Source organism: Phaenicophaeus curvirostris, chromosome 17, assembly GCF_032191515.1.
Source record: "Phaenicophaeus curvirostris isolate KB17595 chromosome 17, BPBGC_Pcur_1.0, whole genome shotgun sequence".
NCBI classification, from domain to species: domain Eukaryota; kingdom Metazoa; phylum Chordata; class Aves; order Cuculiformes; family Cuculidae; genus Phaenicophaeus; species Phaenicophaeus curvirostris.
The window spans coordinates 12,954,012-12,971,081 of NC_091408.1; the positions used below are offsets into that span (position 1 = coordinate 12,954,012).

The following is a 17,070-nucleotide window of genomic DNA, read 5'->3' on the forward strand; positions in this document are numbered from 1 at the left end:
ATGTAATAATAAAGTAAAGCTTTATTAGGCGTCATAAGCCCTGGACATTCACAGGATCTCTCCACAGTTGCTCATATGTTGGCTTAACACAGGGATGTAGCTTCCTGGCAGTTGTGTGCTCCATGTGGGGAGAGCATCCACCTATCATTACTGCATCCCTCTCTCCTACCTACCTGGCGCTTTCACTCTTTTTTTCTTTCCTTGTTTTTTCTCTGCTGAGGTCAGCTAAGTTTATATTAAAGTGCATGATGACGTCCCTGCAGGCATGGGAGATGATGGTAAGAAGTGAGAATGTGTATTGTGCGGTAGAGGAGATGGAGGGAGTGCAAAGGGCCATAGGAATAATGTGTTTTGAAGAGAGGACCTTTCCACCAGCATTTTAGCGCCAGAAATTGGAATGGGTTTGTATGAATATCTAAGTAGAGAAAATTAGTCATTTGTGCTGTCTGCTTAGCTCTGCTTTTTCCTTTATATATGTGACCTAATACATCCCAGAGATGCTGCTGGAGTGGAAAAATAAACTCCAAGAGAAGAAAGAAAACCTTGTGATTGACAGAAGCGACTGGAAGCTGGGAGATGAGCTTTTACTATTTCTAGTGCTGTCACAGGCTTTTCATTGTGTCGTGGAAGTCTAAGACTAATCTAAAAAAGAACTTAATGCTTCAAAATCACACTTAAATAGAAATTACTTATCTCAGTTCCAGTGAGCACTCTGCCACGACCCTATCCAGGCCCAGGTACACAGGATATACAAGTGATTTAATAGTCTTTGAGGTAATGCATGCTCCTCAATGCTGTATGTGCTGTCTTCCAAATGGCATCTACTCACACGTGGACCTTGAAGAAGTGCACATCCCTCTCTGATATTTCCTACCAACTTCATCTGTGTACCTCTGTACATGCAGTCTCAAAGCTAAATCCTTTAAAGTTAAGCACTGGAATTCAACAAACTAAGGTGTTTTATGGAAATGCTGAGCTCTGAAATTAACTTTCAGAGGAGTCGCGTGCTGTGGCTTGCAAGGTGACAGGGCCAGGGACGAGCGTGCTGGTGCATGGTGGATTGAAAGAAAGGAGAACCTTTAGGCGTTACACCTGCAGCCAAAGGAAAATTGGGATGAAAGTACATGCAGGCAGAGATTTTGAAAAATGGAGTCCTAGTCTTTGTGTTCCTCGTGCGCTAAGAAGAGATTAGTAATGTCTGTCTTGGTAAAATGATAAATGAACTAATCCAGGATCTTCAGTTAAGAGATACGAAATGAATACAAAGAACAGTTATAATCCACCAAACCCCATGAGTCATCTGCTAGCTCACTTCTGCAGTAATGATTGATTTGCTTATTGGTTTGAATTCTTTATGTATTTGAGAGAGAAATGCTATCAACAATGAATTGGAACAGTCCTGAGTTATTTAATATTTTATAGGATCTTCCTTTTGGTGTATATGTTTTTCTCAAATGACATTAAAATGTCATGAAGGAGAATAAACTCTTAATTAGAAGAGATTAGGATTGGTTTTTCAGTTAAAGAATCTTGCCTTTGTTTCCATATTCTTTCATGCTTACAGCATTGTGGCCATAAGTGTTTTCTTTAGCTGTTGCTGCTGAGTGAGTAGCTATTGGATTTTTTTTTTTTTTTTCATCTGGAGGAAATCCAGTTTAGCTTCACCAGCGGAAAGAAGTGTCCTGATTTTCTACTGTTAAGTTAGTCTACGCTATCCTAACCTATATATAGTTTTGGGATTCACTGTCAAAGTCTATCACAAGATTTCCAGAGAAAAGTAGTAAATAGTATAAATACAGTTATGAAATGACTAAAGATTTTATTGAAAACTTGTAGAACTCTGATATTATGAGAAAGGTGAGATTTTGTATAAACTGTATCTATGATATTTCTGCATTTGTACCCCAAACATGGGGGTCAGAGATGTGCAGATAGCATTTTTATCAACCGTTGAGAGGGTTTGTGTTCTGTCTGTGGTATCTTTAATGTCTTTTTTCCTAATTATAATTGTGGGAATACAGTGACTAGCGTGAAGCTGTAGTAGTGAACAAGCAATGCTCATTGATAATTGGGAAAATTTTTCCTGAGAGGCCCCTAGAGTTTAGGTTCCATGAACTTCTCTTATTTGTCACTTTATTTAACAAATTGATCAGTGATAATTCAGCAAACATGAAAAAGGCTATGTAAATACATGAGCGTGGCAGAGTCAAAAGCACTAGCACTCAATTTATACAGAAAGAAAATATGAACAAGACTGACATTTATCAAATTGCTTGTGTGCTTTTCTAGTGCTGAGCTAAATCAAATTTTATTCTTAGTGTTGAACTAAATCATATTTTAGTAGTAGAAACAATTGGGCAATAAGTGGTGATCAGAAAGTTTATTAGGCACATAAAACTCTGTAATGAGTTGGGCTTTTCTCTAGACCTTAAATTGTGTGGCTATTTCATGGTATCCCAACCCTGAATTTGTACCTCTTCCAACAGATTTGAAAGAATCCTAGTGTGTGTTTTTCACTTCTTCCTTCTATGGTTTTGGTGTGTTCTGTCACTTAAACATCCCCTTCCACGTTCTGATTTAAACAGCTCCTAAAATATTCTCTTCTCCATTACATACACAAATGACATTTTTTTCCTCCTTCTTCTTTTAACTGATCTTGTGGCCTACTTTGACCAGTTTAAGGAGAGAAAAAGAACTTAATTAACCCCTCCCAATTCTTTAGAATTACAGCCTCTAAATTTCAGCTGCTTCACTGCTTAGTCTTGTTGTAAAAATGAATTCAATGTTTTTCCTAGGTTCTTTGTCCTTGCAAAGAACAGTATAGAGAATGCACATTTTCCTGTTGCTGGTTATTTCTTCAGTTCTATAAACTGCCTCAGAACACTGGGTTGGCTACCTCGTCATGACCTTTTCGAGCAGAAATATAAAAGGTTACTGAACGGGAAATGCATGGAGCTCCTTAGCTCCCCAGGTTGCGTTGTTTCCCTTCCTCGTCACTTCTTCTGGAGCTTTTACTATAATCTCTTCACCAAAAGATGGTACAATAGGCAGACTCTTTTGGCAGCGTGACCTTAGCAGATCAGTAAGTCTATACCTGATTATCAGAATTTATGGAATTCATGTGTCTCATATCAGTGGCTGAATATGATTGTAAATTGTAGAAAGCATGAAGTAGTGCGTTTAAGGAAACTTCCGGAGATCTGATCTTGCTTCCCTCTTCTGGCCTCTCTCCCTAGCCAAAGTTTGGTTAAACGTTTTTGGTGAAATGTAAGGAGTGACCAAAAAGACAGGTGTGAAGGAAATCTGAAAACTTAGAACCTGCTAATCCTTCACAAGGCAAAGAACATAAACAATAGAGCTGTCTGAGCCTTTTTACACATAGACCGGAGGCAACGTGACTGTTCAGGAAAGGCAACAATGCCTGACACTACTTTACAGTACCCTGAGATTTTAAACGCCAAACTTACAGTATCCTCAAGGTTTCCAGGCCTTGCAGCTTGGTTTGCCCTTTTTGTAAAGGTGAATTTCAACAAGGTGAATCACTCTTGATGATCTCCCAGGCTGACACTTCAGTCAGATTGTATTCAGCGGCGTAAAGTAGAGAAGTGACACCCTGAAGTCAGAGGGAGTTACGTATGGGCACCAAAGATGACGATGCTCTTGGGTCTTTGTTGTTTCGTTGTAATAGATATTATTTCCTAATATAAGCTTGTACAGTGATGGCCTTTCTAAAGCACTGCTGAGATGAAATCACAGTGATGCTCGGCCTGGTTAAAGGCTTTTCCCTGCTGTGTTCAGCACACTGTACAAGTATGAATTAACTTTCATCACCTGTTTATGAAGTAGGCAAGCAAATATAATTTTCCTGATCTCCTAGATAGGGAAATAGCTTTCCTGTACTTCTAAGTGATTTGCTAACGGCCCCAATTTCATCAGCAGAAGTATGGAGACAAGCAGTTAAAAACTTCTAGACTTCTAGGCTATTCTATTACCTCCTTTTGCATTGGTAGATTAAATCAAGACAAAAATAGTTCTTTCTGTTAAAACTATTGCAGTTAAGATCCGCTGCCTAGAGAATCAAAGCAGGCATCAAAAAACTAAGATGGATCAAGCAAACCATTACTCACCTGAGCAGTCTTTACAGCTGCTATTATTATGGTTTACTACATTGCAGTAGGACCTAAGAGTTGCAGTCGTTCTCCAAGGCCGGCTGCCCTACTGTCTGTACACACAGAACCAAGACTGACTCCCAGCCTTTGCAAGGAGTAAGCACAGTGGGTTGGACCATCAATAAATGTAAAGTTGTGTGATCGGTGCATTAATGTTCTGCTAACAAATTCTTGGGTAACTGTGCTGTGCACGCTTCATAGTCCCTGTGCTGCCGTGTACAGACGTATCCGAGGAGTCGGACTGGGTGCTTGGTCACTCTTCTATCCCTGTAGTAAAACACTGGGTAGCTTTATTTCACTTGTCCTGCTGAAAGGGGTCTGTTTGGCTACTGATTATTTCCTAAGCACTTCTTAACAAAGAAACATTACTGTAATGGGAGCTCTTTGACACGGAAGCTTTATTTTCCTAGGATTTTTTTTCACATTCAGAAAAGCAGGCAGTGACACTCAAACATTGTGTGTAGACTATAGTTACAGCCTACGCGGCTGACCCTGAGATTCAAATGGGAAGAGTATAATGTGTGATTCAACACACAGTTCATGTTCCACATCCTTTATCCTAAGCTATGCCTAGTGATGGCAGCGGAGGTTTTTCTGAGCACTAAGTGCTCCAGCCATGATGTCTGTGTGTTTGGACTGCTCTTTGGTCTCTTTCCTAGTGCTATTCCAAAGGAATCCATGTGTTTATTTATGTACAATGCCTTTTGCATAGACAACTTGCCTTGTAGGCATTGAAGAGCCTTTTGCAATAAGAAGAGATTACAGCTTGATAGCTCAGCTGGAAGTGGACAAGAATGGGTATATCTCCTTTAGGGACAGTAAAGCCAGGTCAGTATAAATCACTCCAAGTGCTGCTTTTGCCTATTTATTACACTGAATATGGAACGAGTAGCACTCTTTGATGAGTTGGTCCTCAGAGTTCAGTATAAACTTCAGCCTCTAATGGACCTCATCTAAATATACCAACAATTGCTGGCTGTTCTCTTCTGACAGAAGAAACAGTGGGACTTGAGTTACTCAATCCATCCTTCAAGTCAGCCTTTAGCTTGGATGCAATAATACCTTATCTTCTTAACATCAAAGTTCTGTTTTTATCCCAGGAGGGCAGAAAAAGAACCTGATTGATGTGGTACCAATCAACCATCTTGACATAGATTAGCCTGAGTAAAGGACATGGTGAACCTGTCCTCTGTGTTTCCTAGGAATTTTTCAGTGAGTGTATTCTAACTAGCTGAGAGAAAGGTACGTACAACTGTAAAACCTCTATTATGACAGGAAAAGTGGAAATTAGACTGAAATGCATATCAAGAGCGTATTTTATGTTTCATAGCTGCAGTGTGTGGGATTGCACTACTGGATTGCTGACTCAGTGCTTCAAAATTATTGTTCCTGCTACATTATGGAGGCACTGGGAGATTTAGTTAGGGAAATCTATTTTGTCAATATAAATCATTAAGTTAGGGAAGTGAAGAACATTAGCAGTAATCAGCTTAACTTGGTTGTAGCCAGGAAATATTGGGGTTTTTTTTTGGTTTGTTGTTTTGGGATTTTTTTTTTTTTAGGACTGGGGAGATTTGGGTACAAGTTAAATTTGTGGAATAAATGTCTTTGAGTTTTATTTTCTTCCTGTAGAACTTCTCAGTTCTCAATGGAGAAAACATTAGAGGCTCCTATGTGGTAAGAAATGAAACAATATGAAAGAAGGCTGTCAAGTCTGTGCTAGATAAATGGAAGACAGATGGTAAGTGTGATTGGCACTGACAAGGTGTGAGCCGCCTTGTTTGCAGGTGCTGCTCCTGTCATCCATCACACTTTCACCTAATAGTGGGAGATGTCACTGTGATGTGCTTAAATCCCCAGCTGACTGATAAAGTGAAGCCAACAGGAAGAAGGGTTTGGGTGAGGGCATCGTACTGGGAACAGCGTGACTTTAAGGTGTGTTAACACAGATAAAGGAGCATCAAACATTTGTGTTTTGAGATATGTGCGCAGCAAAACGCTCTGTGTGTTGTTCTCCCTAGTGCTGTTTGATCTGTGCAAGGATTTCTTATTGTTTTATCGGGACCAGGGGATTATACATCTGACACGAAAGTCTCTTCTGAGCTTGGCGCCAGGGACAGCCCTTGCTGTGGGTCACTGCCCCTCTGCCTCCCATTTCATTGAGAGTAAAACAGTTTCATTTTGCTTTTGTGGGACAGGGAAACATGCCTCTTGAGCAAGTTCAGAGGCTGTCACGATGCTGAGTTCACATCTGCTTTGGATTTCTGTTTCCAAAGCAAAGCTTGTGCAAAACCCCATGCAAACTTTCCTTCTAGCTCTAATATGCTCTAGCCACTATGTAAAGTACCAAGAAGTTTTAGAAATCTTTCATCAGTCTTCCAACTGTCTGTCAAGAATCCTTCTGCCCGGTCTGGTGGCTGTGATGAGCATGTCCACTCCACCGACAATTGTGGGAGCTGGATGTTGGTCTGGTGTGTTATTCCTATATTCTTGTTAGTTTCCAATTGTGTATACCTTCACGTAAAACTATCTAGCTGTTGCTCTCCTTTTATCTTCATCTTGGTGACCGTATACATAGAACATGAGTCAATGAACTTGTCTCTTCCTCTAATATTCCAGTAAAACATTACATTCCATCCAGGTAAGGATTTTTTTCTATTTTTAAAAACAACTTCTAAAAATAAAGTGCATGGAGGAATAAAAAGCCATTTCATGGGGAATAGTAACATCTTTGGTTTGAAATTACATATTTGGTTTGAAATTACTTAAATATTTTGACTTTTCACAACTCTGCATTCACATTTTTTAGAGGTAACAATTATCCAGAATGAACACACACATATGAAATGCTTCAAGCAATCTCTACATGCATTTTTGATCACAGAGAAATCTAACAGTAGTTTCCCATTTCTAATGGCAAATTTGAGCCTTTTTAGATTCTTACATGTATTACTTTTCTTAAAAAACCAGATCTGACACATCCTTGTAACACTGATGTAAAGACATGGTATATTTTAATAAATTGTCATGTTACTTTATCAAATTCCACTTATTCTTGGCTATCAGCTTTCCAAACAAAAAATCTTTCATGTCCCCGAAAATCATAAAATCCACACATCTCTTCTTGCTCATTGTAAAAATACAGTACAAAATGTGTTCCTTGAGTAAAAACTTTTACATCTCATGCTGTTAAAAAACAAAAGGGCAATTCTTCCCCATTTCTAATATGGATGATCCAGTGGATTTGGTATCACACAATCTATACTGGGCAGAAATCCTTAGTCTGTGCAAATTGCTGCAATCTGTTGAGGTGCAGTCTGAGGATCTGTCTCACAGAATATTATGTAGCTATTTCAGTGGTTCTCTGTGACCTGTCTGTGATTGTGCATTTGATGTAAGGCAAAAAGAAGTCTGTGCTGAAGCAATGCAGGGAAACTTTATTTCCCTACTTTATTTAATTGTGTTCTTCCCATTCCTTTCTCAACAGTGTCCTGTGGACATTGGTGCCACATGCTTTATAAAGGCTTATCAACAAAGAGATATCTCTTTACAGATCTTTGAATCTAATACCTAAAAGTTCTGAACTGTTGGCTTTTAGGATTGTCTTCTTTTTGAGGAATTGCTCATTTAAAATATCCATTACTCAAGCTAAGAGATACTGAAAATGCCTTTAAATCATCTGTTGGGTTTTTCCTTGCTTGCTTTGCTTATTTTATTTAAGGGATAGGTTTGCTTGCTGTAGTTCTTATAGTTTTCATTTGCAGGCTTTTTTTTTTCTGCAACTAGAAATGCTAATTGACTTTGAGTTATCGATGTAAAATAAAATAAATCTGTGTTAAAATATCTTTTCTAAAATGTTCCAGTGATCTGGCTTTTGTGGAGACAGTAATTGCTTTACCAGTCTGTAGGTTGGAGTAATCTGTAAAACCTGAAAGAAAAATGTCAGTCGCCACCAGCTGAAGCAATTGTTTGTGGACAAATTCAAACCTAGGTGGGGAAAGTCAATTTTCAACATTACCTCTGTAGTTCAGAGAAATGTTTAAATAGGTCTTCTGCTGTGCAAATGGAAGGGGGAGGGAGGTGAGTTATAGGTATGTGCATTGCTAAGAGAAAAAGGAGCTGCAATGGAGAGAATAAACATCAAAGCTGCTAGAAGGAACAATATAAACTTGAAACAGAGTTTCAGCAAAAGCACCTATTATATTTGCATCTTTCAAATATCCTGGCTCCTTTTGACTAAAACGCGTTCTTGTGATAGCACTGTCTCTCCTCCAGCATCATTTCCATCTTTAACACAGATGCTGGAGAAGCAGAAAGCAGCTCTTTTTTCCAAGCGTTCAGATAAGTGCCAGATTCAGCACTATAGAAGCGATATTCTGAGGGCCAAGGTGTGGTGGAGGGGAGGGCGAAGGAGGGAATAAAGACAAGGGTTGACCCTCCAGGCCAAATAAAGTCAGTAGGTGCCTTACAGGGGAATTTTTTTTCCAGTATTAGTCTTGGAAGGACTGTGACCAGAGAGATTTCTAGCATTTTTCAGAAATAGATTCATTTCAAGAAGTGCTGTTCACTGGAGTTGCAGAAGATTTGCCATAGCACAGTGTTTTGGGAACCCATCATTAACCTGCTGTGCCTCAGAGTCACCAGTGGAATTCAAATCTGGCCAGTAAAGCTGCTCCCTACGCTGTAGAGTGATGGCCTGAAATCAAGACAAAGCAGGTCATTTTGGAGGAATAATTTTGTTTGGGACAGCATATCATAGCACATGTCAACGTGAATGCACTGGGTTTGTTGCACAGAAGTGCCACGTTCATGGAATCAAACTGCGATGACATGTACAAATATCTATACACAGTCATCAGGTTGTGTGATTTGGAAATGGCACAGGGATGAGTCAGAGAATGCAAAATCTGGGTTTGTAAGAATTCCAATTACCTCATGCTTTGGAATATTAGCATCGTATGTATCCACATAAAGTATTAACCAGATATAAACCTGATACAGAATTGGATGCATGAACCATTTCATAGAATCATAGAATCACCAGGTTGGAAGAGACCCACCGGATCATCGAGTCCAACCATTCCTATCAAACACTAAACCATGCCCCTTAGCACCTCGTCCACCCGTCCCTTAAACCCCTCCAGGGAAGGTGACTCAACCACCTCCCTGGGCAGCCTCTGCCAGTGCCCAATCACCCTTTCGGTGAAAAATTTTTTCCTAATGTCCAGCCTAAACCTCCCCTGGCGGAGCTTGAGGCCATTCCCTCTTGTCCTGTCCCCTGTCACTTGGGAGAAGAGCCCAGCTCCCTCCTCTCCACAACCTCCTTTCAGGTAGTTGTAGAGAGCAATGAGGTCTCCCCTCAGCCTCCTCTTCTCCAGGCTAAACACCCCCAGCTCTCTCAGCTGTTCCTCATAAGGCCTGTTCTCCAGCCCCTTCACCAGCTTTGTTGCTCTTCTCTGGACTCGCTCCAGAGCCTCAACATCCTTCTTGTGGTGAGGGGCCCAGAACTGACCCCAGGATTCGAGGAGCGGTCTCACCAGTGCTGAGTACAGAGGGAGAAGAACCTCCCTGGACCTGCTGGTAACACCGTTTCTGATCCAAGCCAAGATGCCATTGGCCTTCTTGGCCACCTGGGCACACTGCTGGCTCATGTTCAGTCAGTTGTCAACCAACACCCCCAGGTCCCTCTCCTCCATGCAGCTTTCCAGACAGACTTCCCCTAATCTGTAGCTGCTCAGGGTTGTTGTGCCCCAAGTGCAGGACCCGGCATTTGGCCTTGTTAAACCTCATGCCGTTGGACTCAGCCCAGCGGTCCAGCCTGTTCAGATTTCTCAACAAGGTTTAGACTTTCTTAGTAATCTAGAGCTGATGATACTTTGCAGCTATGAGGGAAGATAGGAAGAGCCTGGCGGATCAGTTCTTTTGGAAAATAGGCTCCAAATGTCAGTTCAGGAATGTTTTAAAATAGCTAGCTGTTTACCACAGGCTTGTAAATGGATGGACTAGGGCCTAACTAACTAAGTTGGCTGCAGTGAAAGAATTGAAAGAGAAAAAGGAGGAGGGAAGAAAGAAGGGCATTCCCCAAGATAAATGACATCTGTGAAATAAGACACTTCTAAATGTATGCTAATGGGCTAGATGTTTCCATATTCAATTAAGTAATAAGTCCCAAGTTGGCAATATCATCCCAAAACATTCATTTACGAAGCGAAGGCTCCAGTGGGATAGCAGAGGCACTATAATGAACTGACGTGGGCAGTAAGACATGATAATGCCTACTTCAGAGGGAATTACCACTTTCATAATGCAATTTACAACAAGAATTTAGTTGTTGGAAGGGTTTTTTACCTCTTCATTATGACAGTGTAATTATGACTCTAGTGGCTCAGAATAATTTCAAGAGGAGTGAGTTACCAGAGCTTTTGTACAGAGTATTCTCAGGCACTTTGAATGCAGGACTAAGTGCTGCTACTTTGGTAAATAATAGTCAAATAGAAGGTTCACGTAGGACAGAAGCCTACTTAGTGCTGATCTTTTCTTCCTTCACTGTTTTCTACTTACAATGTACTTAATGTGTTTTGTTTGGGGTTTTTTTTAATGTGATTATTTATCCCTTTGATTAAAAAAGAAACAGAAAACACAAACAGAAAACCCAAATTTTGCCCTTTCGAAACCCAACAAAAGCCATAATGTCTCCTGTAAATCAGCCTCGTTCAACAATGCCCAGGGAGGTGGTTGATTCACCTTCCCTGGAGGTGTTTAAGGCACGGGTGGATGAGGTGCTATGGGACATGGTTTAGTGTTTGATAGGAATGGTTGGACTCGATGATCCGGTGGGTCTCTTCCAACCTGATTATTCTATGATTCTAAGCTCCAATACAGTATTTTAATCTACTGATGCTTATGCACTGGTGTAGAACAGTCAATGTCACCATCCTTACTTACAGGTAGAGAATTAGAAGTATAGGGAGGTTGAATTGAGCTTTGTTGTCTTTGAGCCAGACTATCTGACAGCTCGGAACAAAACAACGGGGTTCATTTAGACTTAACGTGTTGCCCATTGCTATAGAGCCAATGAAACTGTAGTATTAGCTTATTCCAGTTGTGGCACTGGCCTATTACGCAACTGCAACAAAGAATTACTTAAAGGTATCTCTGAAAGAAACCCTTGTGGTGTGTCTCAGGAGCTGTTAGGATAGAGCTGGTTTGCTTTGGTATAAATCCTGAGAACATAAAATGATCATTTCCAGGGCCTGCAACCAACAGCACTGGCACCTTACATTTCTCCGTATCCATCATTGTAGAGTGGGCAGCCCTGCAGATGTTTCCGCTGTGTAACCTGAAAATCTGCTGTGAGTGTAGAATTCCAGAGGTAGCTGATGCTTGTTTGCTATTTTGAGTGTAGGAGTACTGGCCTTTTTGAATAGACGGGATTTTCTACAGGGTTTTATCCATAACAAGTGTCTAGAATCCATCTAGAATTTATTTCAAAACTGCATCTAAATGCAGTAAAAATACTTCCAGTGGCTACTTGAAGCTGTAAGCAATTTATTAAGTCATTGTATAGTAGACAGTGCTTCACTTTCACCTTTAAACTTGAATGAGTGCATTTGAACATGGAAATAATCCTTTTTGATGTTTTGTGCCTCCTCTGGTGTCATTCAGGTTTTTTTAATGTGTTTTCAGACCAGCCAAACACTATTATGAACTCAGTGTTAGCATTCTTTGTTTGGAACTACTTCTGAATAGACTCTGTTTGTTTGGGTTTTTTCCCTGCACTTGTCTTAGGAAAAGATTGTAAAACATGGCACTTGGCAGACACTGCTGTGGTCTCATAAGACCAAACCTTAGTGAGTGCAATATGCTTTTTTGTATTTCTCTTCCTGCGAGGCATTGTGAGATTGACTGTACATTCATTTCCTTAGGCAGTATTTGCAAAATCTTTTACAATTATGGCAAACTTCTCAACTTCGTGTTGTAGTAGATCTGGGTTTTTTTTCTGGAAGCTGAACTGGGTTTGCCAGAGCCTGCAAAGACAGCTCAGCTAAAACAAAAGCTCTCTGCTCTGGTGAGGCATTTTGTTCAAGCTTGAAATAAACAGCTTAAATGTAATGCATGCCCTTTCGTGCCTCATTGGCACTGTCACAGTCTGTAGGTGATTGACGTCTCCATGAAGAGGAAGAGGATTTGGTAATTCATTCATATCACAAGCCTGTTACTGATGGAGTATTGGTTTCCCTAAGCGACTGCAATACCGTGTGAAAGTCAGGTACCAGCAACTTTGAAACCGTGTCAGAGGCATTTCCTGATGGATCTGGATGTCACTTGGAAAAAAGAAAAGCAGCAGTGTGTGTATCTAGCAAATAATTCATTCATGCAGGTCCTGATGAGAACCTTTTAGGCCCTTGGCAGTCAAACTAGAAGATGCTCTTTGTGGGACACTGATGAATACACTGTTAGGAGGCTTTGAAAAAAAAAAGTGATTATTGGATTCCTTCTGTTACTTAAAAGTAAATAAATGCTAAGCCAAAAAGCGTTACTAATAATAGGTGAAAAGGACTTTAGCATTTATAAGACTCATAATATCTTTAGATTTCATAATCTTTTACAGAAATCTCTGGCTCCATTTTGTAGTCAGGTGAGCTCAAGCAAAAAAAGTGAAGCTAATTGCTCAGTGTCAAGTTAACAGGAGAGTTGATTATTTTCCTTTTATGTGGTACTAGGATGACTTACAGGCTTCCCATTTGGTATATTAAACACACCAGCAGGTTTTGAAGATAGGTCAGACAATACATAGGGAATAGCTTGGAATTTTTTCTCCTTTTGTGATTTAATAGATTCTTTTACTCTGTTTGCTCTTTAAGGGAACCAATGGATTTAATATCTGATTTCTCTCATCTGCCATCAGAATGCAAATGTGATGCCAGATGAATACACTTTCAAGAATACTTAACCTAATGGGCAGGTAAAGCCTAGCAATTATCAGTCGTTCATCTGCTCTCAAATAATTGTTTTCAGTAATAGGTACATACCACACACTGAGACACCTTAGTGTGGGGCAGTGACAGGTTTCTTTTGCTCTTACTGTAGAACCAAAGAAATGCAACATATTTGGCCGTTTTCAGTACCCTGTGAATCCTAATTGTGATAAACTGCTTTGAATACGTACACGTTTCAATAATAAAAATTTAGCATTTGATCCACCTGCGCTCCAACCTGTGTAGCAATGGTGACAGGCTTTTATCACAGGCCACACAGGTAAAAACGTTGAAAGAGGATACGGCATTTTCTGATTGGTAGAGAAAGGATGTAGCTGTGTGTTCCTGACCCTCCTGCACTGCTGAGCTTGTACACAAGAGAAGCAACATGTAAACCAAGAAAAATAATTCACAGAAGTTCAAATTTGATAACAATGATTAAAGACAAAAATAGTTATGAGAACACTAACAAAGAGATAAACTAGGAGTGAGCTGTCTGGTTCTTTAACTGCACCAGGCAAGAGTGGTGATGTTAAAGCCATTTGGAACCATTAACTGTAGTGACATTACGCTTAGTGTAGGTTTGGGTCTAGGCATGAGCAGGTCCTTCACGAGGCAGAGCTGAGTCTATTTCCATACGGAACTTTGTAAGTCGGTCTCTTTTTTGTTTCAAAGAATCATAGAATAGTTTGGGTTAGAAAGGACCTTAAAGATTGCCTAGTTCCACCCCCTGCCATGGGCAGGGACACCTCCCACTAGATCAGGCTCCCCGAGGCCCATCCAACCTGGCCTTGAACACCTCCAGGGATGGGGCAGCCACAGCTTCCCTGGGCAACCTGGGCCACGGCCTCCCCAGCCTCATCGTGAAGAAATTCCTCCTTATGTCTAGTCTAAATCTGCCCCTCTCCAGTTTATACCCATTGCCCCTCATCCTACCACTCCAAGCCTTTGTAAACAGTCCCTCCCCAGCTTTCTTGTAGCTCCTTCAGGTACCGGAAGGTCACTATAAGGTCTCCTCGGAGCCTTCCCTTCTCCAGGCTGAACAACCCCAACTCTCTCAGCCTGTCCTCGTATGGGAGGTGCTCCAGCCTTCTGATCATCTTCATAGCGTCCTCCGGATCTGTTCCAACAGCTCCATCTCCTTCTTATGGTGGTGATTCCAGAACTGGACACAATACTTCTTCTTGTGTTAAGCATGGATGATGCATGTGTTAGCATCAAGCCTAGTCCCACAGCAAGCAGGTACCAGAAGGATGGAGCTCCTGCTGGGAGGTGGGGGATCCCCACCAACTGAAAAGCATTAGGGCTTTTGCTGGCAAGAGAAACTCACAGTTATGTCTGGAACCTGAGCACTGGCTTTCAATGTCTGTGACTGCTGAGAGACCAATGTTGACTGCAGTGCTGTCAAAATGAGTTTTGTATTTGAGAGATGCCTTGCTGCTACAGTGCTGATGCTTCACATATTTCTAACAGTGGGCTGTAGATTCTCTTCCAGTTGGACAAGTTGTGGTTTGGCATATTCCCCAAGCAGTCCTCATACTGCAGTGTTTTCTTTTGCCTCCTGTCCTTGCCTAGAGATGTAATCTGGCATAACTGGGGCTGTGCATAATATTCTAAAGCAGTTCAGTTGATTATTTGCTTCAGAGTACTTGTAAATAAATTCCCATCAAGACCTGTCTACATTTTTAGGTGCCTAAGGTCTTAATGACAAAGCACTTGGTGTTAAAACAGTAATGCTACTACTTTCAAGTCAGGTTTCCTCACCTTAAGGCTGCTTCCTTGAGGGGTTTAGGAGAAAGACAGACTGTAATATGCTTTTTCAGACGTTTCTGGGGACTGCAGTGTTCTACCTGGGGCCGAATGACATCCAAAGAGGTGTGAAATTCCTCCTAGCTTTGAAAATGCAAAAGAAAAGTCACAGACATCACTTCAATTTGAACCCTTGAAATGAATGGAAGTCCCATGGAGAATTACATGGGAGAGGCAGGTGTGTCAGCCTCAGCAGCGAATGGCTTTGGCAGGCACTTAACTGAGGGTTGGGTACTAAGTGCTGCAGGGGAGGGTGAGGAGGTGCTTGGGGCTTCATGGCACTAAAATAGTGTAGTTTTTATGTCTCCTCATAAAGTCCTGTGTGAGTATTTTCACTTCTGTAGCATTATTTGATTTTTCTCTGCTGTTTGGAAATGAGCTGCTTTACAAGTACAAACAAAGCAATGCTGGACAGAAGGGTTGGCTGAGTCTCAGAAATACTTGAGCAGGTTCAGGTAGAAATCCAAAATTCCAGCATTTAACTTCATAGCTACCACGAAGCTCATGGATGCCTAGAGGTTGAAAGCATAAAGTTGCTTTAGCACCTGACATGCAGCTTCTGCATATGACTTGAACTGCAATGATTTTGATTTTTTTGGGGGAAAACTCCCAGTAGGTGATCCAGCTTAATCATTTTGGCAGTAACTTTTGAAACCGATATGAAGTGGTAGGAAGAATTATAAACCATACGTGTTCTGGGGTCACAGTATTTCTGATCATTACTGAGAGATGTGAATTGCTGAACCAAGGGCTTCTCAGCCATTTTTTCCCTGATATGGGATGTACAGTATAAGAAAGTCTTTGGGTAGATGATGCAGTCAGAAGAAACAATGCTTTGATGAAGTTGGTTTCAGTGCAAAGTTCCAGACACAAGCTGTGTGTTCAGATCCCCTGGCAGTGGTGATGCTCCCACCCAATTGCCAGAAAATACTGTAGTTGCTGGAGCAAATGCCCAGTAAAAGGAATGCATGAACCAGGGGTTCATGGACGCACCTCTCCTGTGTAGTTGTATCATTGCATATAAAGGACTGCCAGCAAAAACTGTGTAATCTCAACATTAAGTGGGCATCGATGAGTGTTTGAGATCCTGGCATGCTGTGGTTTCCTTCCCAGTCACACATGTGATCTTCCTTCTTTGCAGAAGCAGCCACAGGAGTAAGCTAGTACGAACCTAGGTCTTGTCCCAGGAGAAAGTGAAAGGCAGATGGAGCAATTAAAGTAGGAGCTTGAAAGTTCTCCCCAGTGTCTTGGTTATGACACAGCTAGTGATGCCTTTCTAAGTGCTATTGAGTGATCTGGGCCAGAAAAAGGATTTCAGATTTCCTTCAGTGTTTCCTTTTGTCTGCTCTAGCAATCTCTGCGCAGAGCACTAGGTGCCAGGAAGGCTGTTCTTAAGGGAGTAATTTTACCTTTTCACAGGGAACTAGGATGTCTAATTGAGTCCATAAACCTAACTCCACCATCACACCATCAGGTATGGTATTGCTTATGGATTTTTCAGCTGAGCAACCTAAAGTCAAAAATGAGCTGCAACGTGTATTTAAGAAGCCATATTTTCTAAGTGATTAGATTTCAGTAAATCTGTGTGGCAGCATATGATCAGTAACAAGCCCAGTCCCTATTAGAATACTCTCCTTATTTATGACTGACCAACATACCCTCATCTGTCATCACTTCACTCTTACAATCTGTTTTCTAAATAAAATCATGACCTTACCATATGCTTGACAGAATTATGTAGCAGCTTTAGCGTGTTTATTTTTCACTCTGCTGTATACATCAGTCCACACTCAGGCTGAGAGTCTGTTCTTTATACTGCTGTAAACTCAACTGGGCCATTCATATCCTGTGAGTATCAAGAGAACAGCCGTTTAGATTTGTCCAGTGACAGTATAGGAGAGTATAGAAGGCAGCAATCAAGATCCAGAGGACATGCATTACCTTTCCTTCATAAAGATTATAATTTAAAGGTTTGAGATTTACAGAAAATAGCTTCATGTACCTTAAAGTATACTGTCTCTTCTTTCCTCTTATTGGCAAGTAGTATTTTATAGGATGAAACAGAATCGTTTGGAAGCTGGACTTCTCTTTGGCTTAGCCAGCTTAAAAATGAG

The 17,070-nt window shown here is 40.9% G+C and overlaps 1 protein-coding gene across 2 annotated transcripts in view; it reads left to right on the forward strand.

The window, feature by feature from the left end:
* TMEM132D (transmembrane protein 132D) overlaps positions 1-17,070 on the forward strand; it is a 264,377-nt gene that overhangs the window by 68,376 nt on the left and 178,931 nt on the right. The gene's annotated exons all lie outside the window — the stretch shown is intronic.